The sequence below is a fragment of the Apium graveolens genome, chromosome 11, assembly GCF_009905375.1.
Source record: "Apium graveolens cultivar Ventura chromosome 11, ASM990537v1, whole genome shotgun sequence".
Classification (NCBI taxonomy): Eukaryota; Viridiplantae; Streptophyta; class Magnoliopsida; order Apiales; family Apiaceae; genus Apium; species Apium graveolens.
The window spans coordinates 156,953,937-156,961,654 of NC_133657.1; the positions used below are offsets into that span (position 1 = coordinate 156,953,937).

The 7,718-nt window shown below is 42.6% G+C and overlaps 1 non-coding gene across 1 annotated transcript; it reads right to left on the reverse strand.

The window, feature by feature from the left end:
• Window positions 1-755: 755 nt before the first annotated feature.
• LOC141699287 (small nucleolar RNA R71) lies at window positions 756-862 on the reverse strand. Its single transcript, XR_012565761.1, has one exon. It is a non-coding gene; the product is annotated as a small nucleolar RNA R71 (small nucleolar RNA).
• Window positions 863-7,718: the final 6,856 nt, after the last annotated feature.

Consider the following 7,718-nt stretch of genomic DNA (forward strand, 5'->3'; position numbering starts at 1 on the left):
TCTGTGGGAACGAACTAGAAAAGATTCTATACTACTTGCGAGCTCGTATACTTGCATGTATTATTAGCGCGTGTTTAGTGACTAACAAGTTTTTGGCGCCGTTGCCGGGGACTGCAGAGTTAATTTATAGTTTATGTGCTTTCCATCAGTGGTCGTTAAAGTTCATTGACTCGGACATTGTTACTTATTTGTTCCTTGTCTGGTTTCAGGTACTCTAACGAGGGTGTATGCATACGCGTTCGCGTACTCGTAAGAGAATCCTGGATAAAGCCGAGGAAGAACTTGTGGTAGTTTGTAGGGAAGTTTCTGAGGAAGAAAAGAAGTTAGAGGATAAAGAGAAAGTTAAAGAGCCAATTGTAGTAGCTATGGGTGATCAAGCAGAAAATATGAAGGCTTTGATGGACTATTCTAAGCCTAAGATTAATGACATTCAGTCTAGCATCATCAGACCAGCTATCAGGGCTAACACTTTTGAGATCAGGTCAAGCACGGTCCAGATGATACGGAACTCAGTTCAGTTTGGGGGTTCTCCTACTGAAGACCCCAACATGCACATCAGGGATTTCATCGAGATCTGCGACACTTTCAAGTTCAATGATGTGACTGAAGATGCTATCAAGCTGCGACTCTATCCATTCTCTCTGAGGGACAAAGCTAAGTGCTGGTTACATTCTCTACCAGCAGGGTCTATCACAACTTGGGAAGATCTTGCTCAAAAGTTTCTCACTAAATTCTTCCCCATGGCGAAGACTGCAGTAATCAGGAATGCTTTTACTTAGTTTGCTCAACAAACCGGAGAATCTTTGTGTGAGGCTTGGGATCGATATTAGGAGATGCTAAGGAAGTGCCCACACCATGGCATGCCTGATTGGATGATTATCAATTGTTTCTATAATGGATTAGGTGCTACTTCTAGACCCATGTTTGATGCAGCATCAGGAGGAGCCTTGTGGGCTAAGAGCTATGATGAAGCTAATGAACTTATTGAACTGATGGTTGCAAATGAGTACCGGAATCCTTCCCAGAGACTGACTCAGGGAAACGTAGCAGGAATTCTGGAGTTGGACGCAACAACTGCTATTGCTGCCCAACTTAAGGCTTTGACAATGAAGGTGGACACTTTGGATAATTATGGAGTTAATCAAATCACTAGTGTCTGTGAGCTTTGTGCTGGTGCCCATGAGATTGATCAGTTCACAATTTCTAGTGAATCAGCTCAGTTCGTGAGCAACTCTGAGCGATCACAGCAACCTGTGGCAGCCACCTATCATCCTAATAATCGCAATCATCATAATTTCAGTTGGAGCAATGCTCAGAATGCGGTTCAACAGCCTTATCAGCAGTATCCAGCTAAGCAGTACAACCCCCTAGTTTTCAGCAACCACAGTATGCACCAAGACAATAACTTCAGCTGCAACAAGCTAATGAAAAATCTGAATTAGAGGAGTTGAAGCTTATGTGCAAGAGTCAAGCTGTTTCTATCAAGACCTCGGAAAATCATATTGGGAAAATTGCCAATGCCTTGCTAAATCGTCAACCTGGTACACTGCCTAGTGATACTGAAGTGCCAGGAAAGAAGGAAGCTAAAGAGTAGGTAAAGGCAATCACTTTGAGGTCTGGGAAGGTTGCGAATCCTGAACAAACTCAAGAGTTGACTGAAGAAACTGGGGTTGAGAAAGAAGTAGAGTAGAAGGATAAAGAAGTGGAACCAAGAAAGACTACTATTGAGCACACTCCGTCTGAGGGTAATACATGGGGAAATAGATCTATCCTTCACCGCCTTTTCCTAAGCGGTTGCAGAAGAAAAAGCTGGACAAGCAATTTGAGAAGTTTCTAGAGGTGTTCAAGAAACTTTATATTAATATACCTTTCGCTGAGGCTCTCGAGCAGATGCCTAGTTATGCAAAGTTTATGAAAGGTATTCTCTCTCGGAAAGTGAAGCTAGATGATTTAGAGACTATCGCTCTCACGGAGGAATGCAGTGTTGTGATGCAACAGAAGTTACCTACGAAGCTTAAAGATCCAGGAAGCTTCACTATTCCATGTGCTATTGGAAAAGTGTCTTTTGACATATGCTTATGTGACTTGGGAGCTAGCATTAATCTGATGCCTTTGTCAATCTTCAAGCAGCTGGATATACCTGATCCTAAACCGACGTATATAACTTTGCAATTGGCAGACCCTTCTATTACATATCTGTGAGGTATTGTGGAGGATGTCTAGGTCAAGGTTTATAAACTCATCTTTCCGGCTGATTTTGTAATTCTCGATTTCGAGGAGGATAAGAAGATTCCCATAATCTTGGGAAGACCTTTCTTGGAAACTGGCTGAACCTTGATCGATGTGCAGAAGGGTGAGCTTATAATGCGAGTGCTGGATCAGGACGTTACCTTTAATGTGTTCAATGCTATGAAATTTCCTATTGATAATGACGAGTTCTTAAAAGTGGAGTTGGTCGATTCGGTGGTCACATCGGAACTTGATCAATTGCTAAGGTCTGATGCCTTAGAAAAAGCCTAATTGGGAAATTTAGACAGTGAAGATGATGAAGGTGAAGAGCAATTACAATATTTGAATGCTTTTCCCTGGAAAAGGAAGAATGATATACCTTTTGAATCTCTTGGAATTGAAGAATTGAACAAAGCTCCTAAATGCCTCAAGCCTTCTACTGAGGAAGCTCCGTCTCTGGAGATTAAGCCTTTAACTGAGCATTTAAGGTATGCGTTTTTAGGTGATGCATCTACTCTGCCTGTTATTATTGCATCTGACCTTTCAGGTAGTGATGAGGAAAAGCTTTTGAGGATTCTGAGAGAGTTCAAGTCGCCAATTGGATGGACTATAGCAGATATCAATGGGATCATACCTTCTTACTGTATGCATAAAATTCTGGTAGAGGAAGGTAGCAAGCCTACAATCGAGCAGCAAAGAAGACTTAATCCTATCATGAAGGAAGTAGTGAAGAAGGAAATTCTGAAGTGGTTAGATGCAGGGATCATCTATCATATCTCTGATAGTTCATGGGTAAGCCCGGTTCAATGTGTACCAAAGAAAGGTGGAATTACTTGGTAGCAAATGAAAAGAATGAGCTTATCCCTACCAGAACAGTCACGGGGTGGAGAGTCTGCATGGACTATCAGAAGCTGAACAAAGCCACTAGGAAGAACCACTTTCCATTACCCTTCATTGATCAGATGCTTGATAGGTTGGCCAGTCATGAGTATTACTGTCTTCTGGATGGCTATTCGGGTTAAAATCAGATTTGTATCACTCCAGAAGATCAGGAGGAGACTACCTTCACTTGTCAATTTGGTACTTTCGCCTTCAAACGAGTTTCTTTTGGTCTGTGTGGTACACCAGCCACATTTCAGAGATGTATGATGGTCATCTTTTCTGACATGATTGGCCAGAATGTGGAGGTGTTCATGGACGACTTCTCAGTCTTTGGCGATTCTTTTGATGAATGCTTGCAGAATCTGGGACACGTTCTCAAGAGGTGTGTTGAGACCAATCTGGTTCTTAATTGGGAGAAATGTCATTTTATGGTGCGTCAAGGCATTATTCTCGGGCATAAGGTTTCTAATAAAGGTCTAGAGGTGGACAAGGCCAAGGTGGGGGTCATTGAGAATCTTCCTCCACCTATTTCTGTTAGAGGGATTCGCAGTTTTCTTGGTCATGCGGGTTTTTACAGGCATTTCATCAAAGATTTCTCGAAAATTTCAAAGCCTTTGTGCAGTCTGTTAGAGAAAGATGTTCCTTTTAAATTCGATAACGAGTGCCTTGTAGCTTTTGAGAAATTGAAGAAGAGTCTAATTACGGCACCTGTCATAACTGTATCTGATTGGAATGAGCTTTTTGAGATGATGTGTGATGCAAGTGACTATGCAGTTGGAGCAGTTCTTGGGCAGAGAAAGAACAAAATATTTCATGTGGTTTACTACGCTAGTAAGACTCTAAATGATGCTCAACTGAAGTACACTACTACGGAGAAAGAACTTTTGGCTATTGTCTACGGTTTTGAGAAATTTCAATCTTATCTACTTGGGACTAAGGTGACAGTTTTCACTAATCATGTCGCCATTCGATATCTCATCTCAAAGAAGGACTCGAAGCCTAGATTGATTCGATGGGTTCTTTTGCTCCAAGAATTTGAACTAGAGATCAAGGACAGAAAAGGAACTGAAAATCAAGTTGCTGATCATCTCTCGCGTTTAGAGAATCCTAATGCAACTTCATTGGACAAGATACTGATAAATGATTCTTTTCCCGACGAGCAGCTGTTTGGAGTGCAAGAAGAAGAACCGTGGTTTGCAGACATTTTGAACTATCTTGTGAGTAATATCATGCCTCCCGACTTATCTCATGCTCAAAGAAAGAAGTTTCTTCATGAGGTGAAGTGGTATATGTGGGATGAGCCATTTCTTTTTTGCCAAGGAGCTGACCAAATCATCTGGAGATGTATTCCTTACAGCGAAACGGGGGGATCTTGCGAGATTGCCACTCAACGGCTTATAGAGGACATTATGGTGGAGAAAAGACAGTAGCTCGTATTCTTCAAGCAGGTTTCTTTTGGCCAACATTGTTTAAAGATGCTCATCAATTCATTTTGAAATGTGATCGATGTCAACGTGTGGGTAATATGTCTAAAAGGGATGAGATTCCTCTTAATGTGCTTCTCAAGGATGAGGTCTTCGATGTTTGGGGAATTGACTTCATGGGGCCATTTGTCTCGTCTTGTAACAATCAGTATATCTTGTTGGTAGTCTATTATGTGTCGAAATGGGTTGAAGTTAAGGTGTTGCCAACAAACGATGCAAAAGTGGTGCTTAATTTTCTTCACAAGCAGATATTCACAAGGTTTGGAACTCCAAGAGTCATAATCAGTGATGAGGGGTCGCATTTTTGCAATCGCAAGTTCACTGCTATGATGAAAAGGTATAATGTGAATCATCACATCAATACAGCTTATCATCCTCAGACAAATGGTAAAGCTGAGGTATCTAACAGAGAGATCAAGTGCATTTTGGAGAAAGTGGTATGTCCATCAAGGAAGGATTGGTCTTTGAAGCATGATAAAGCTGTTTGGGCGTATAGAACAACATATAAGACTCCATTGGGAATGTCGCCGTTTCAGTTGGTTTATTGTAAGGGATGTTATTTTCCTGTGGAGCTCGAGCATAAAAATATTGGGCTTTGAAGAAATTGAATCTGGACTTGGATGCGGCTGGAAAGAAGAGGATGATTTAGTTGAATGAACTTGATGAGTTTCGACTTCAAGCTTATAAAAACAACAAGATGTTTAAGGAGAAGTCAACATGTGGCACTATACGGGTCTAGTGCTCAAGAAATTTATGCCAGGGCAACAAGTTCTTTTATTCAACTCCCGTCTCCGTCTTTTTCCTGGAAAGTTGAAGTTAAGATGGTCAGGGCCCTTCATAATCAACACTGTGTTTCCACATGGAGCGGTGGAAATTTTTGAGAATGATCCGGGACAAGCATTCAAGGTAAATGGTCAATGGTTAAAGCATTATTATGGTGACACGGCAACCCACGAGGTGGTTAGTGCCGTTTTATTGTCCACCTGATCTCAAGATTCTACGTCGAGCTAGCGACGTAAAAGAAGCGCTTCTTGGGAGGCAACCCAAGTTTGTTGTACATTAGTAAGTAGAGGAAGTAAGAAGAAAAAGAAAAAATCACAAAAAATCAAAAAATGGAAAAATTCAGGTCTCACTACAGAAGCCTGGCGCGCTCGCGCTGTTCCAGCGTGCAGCCATGCCATTTACACAGAAACACCGTGCACCCGCGCTGTTACAGCGGGCGGCCACGCTAGTTTGGCAGAAGTAGCGCGTGCCCGTGCCATCCCAGCGCGCGGCCGCACTGTGTCCCGATTTTGGAAAAAAATAAAAGGCAGTTTAAGGGGGAAACGGGAATTTTGTCCCAAAATCAATTCCCAACCAAATTTTACTCCCCCACATCCTATAATTCCCTCTCCAAATCAAACCCATTACTCCCATTATTCTCATAATCAAATCCCACTTCTATTCCATATCTAATTCTCTTTCACCACCTATATATACATACACCCCATACACAAACTTCTTCACCAATTCACAAACTCTCAAACACAAATTCTCTCTCAAACACAACTCTTATTCTCTCAAATCAATTTCCATGGCACCCAAGAGACAAAGAACTCAAGTCGATAGCAGCGCCACTAATTCTTCAACTTTGAGTGGTGTGAGACCCAGGTTTTCTACTCCCGAGGCTGAGGAGGAGTACACGAGGCTTCTCGTGAAGCCTATTGCTAAGGAGAGAGGTTTCCTGCCATCTGGGAACGATGGTAAGCTTTTAGAGATGATCTTGGAGATGGGATGGGTTCCTTTTTTCGAGGCACCAGTTGTTGTGCCTATGAGTGTGGTTCGCGAGTTCTATGTGAACGCCAAGGCCGAGAAGAATGGCTTCACTGTGGTGTGAGGAAGGACAGTGGAGTATAGTGCAGAGTCTATCAGGACTGTGATTTAGTAGCCCGCGAGGAAGGTGGGGCAGGATACCTGAAACGATAAGACTCCAGAGGACTTTGATCTGGATCTTATTGTTGCTACTCTGTGCCGGCCCGACATACATTGGAAGATCAAGAGGGGCACAGTCACCGAGTATTCTACGTTCCCGACATCCGGCATGAACAGGTTTTCCCGTGCATGGAACGCTTTTATATGTGCTAATATCATGCCATCATTGTATGTGCATGAGGTTACTGTGGAGCGTGCATGGCTGTTATGGGGCATTCTGCAGGGTAATTATATAGATGTGGGGATGGTTATCTTTCAGAGGATTCTGAGGTTCTTGAGGGGGAGCACTACGGGATCTTTTCGGTATGCGTCCGTGGTGACAAAGTTGTGCGTGGCAGTTTGTGTGCATTGACCCGCGCGTGAGCAGTTGCAGATTACGAGTGCTCCGATTGATAGCACTACTTTGGCTACGATGCAGGAATGGGATAGAGGCAAGCCCAATCTGAAGGGGCTTGGGTATTTTTTTGACCACTTACCTGGTGGGAGGCCAGCTGCTGGTCAGGCGAGCAGGACTGCATGGAGATTTCAGTTAGGGGATGAAGGAGGACCATCGCAGCAGTAGCAGGAGGTAGCAGGATCGGACATGGGAGTTGGTTTGAGTTCGACTCAGTATAGGCGTCTTGCAAGGAGGATGGATGCGATGCACGACATCCATAGTCGTTTTGCACACGATCTCACCTAGACACTTGGGACTGTATTTAGAGCCACCAGACACTGTGTATCCGCTTTCTGACACACCTAACACTCCAACCCTTGAGGGTGAGGATTCTGATTCAGAGTAGGTATGCCTGATTCCTTACTATTACCTTCACTGAGGACAGTGAATATTTTAAGTTTGGGGGTAGTAGTTGAAGGAATATGTTTGTGCGAGTCTCATATAGTTGCATGTTTATGATAGTTTAGTTCATATAGTTTGCATATTTTTCCATGTAGTTTTTTTTGGTAGTTTTATGATAATTTGTTCATGTAATTTCATGCATTTGCATTATAACATGATCCCTTAGATAATTTTTCCGATTGACTTGCGATATTGATGCTAGTGTAGTGATGTCGTATTTAGTGATGTTGAGTCTTATTGGATTGATTTGCATGCTAGAGACACGTGTATTTCACTAAGTCTTATAGGTTGCTAAAGTACTAGATCATGATCAT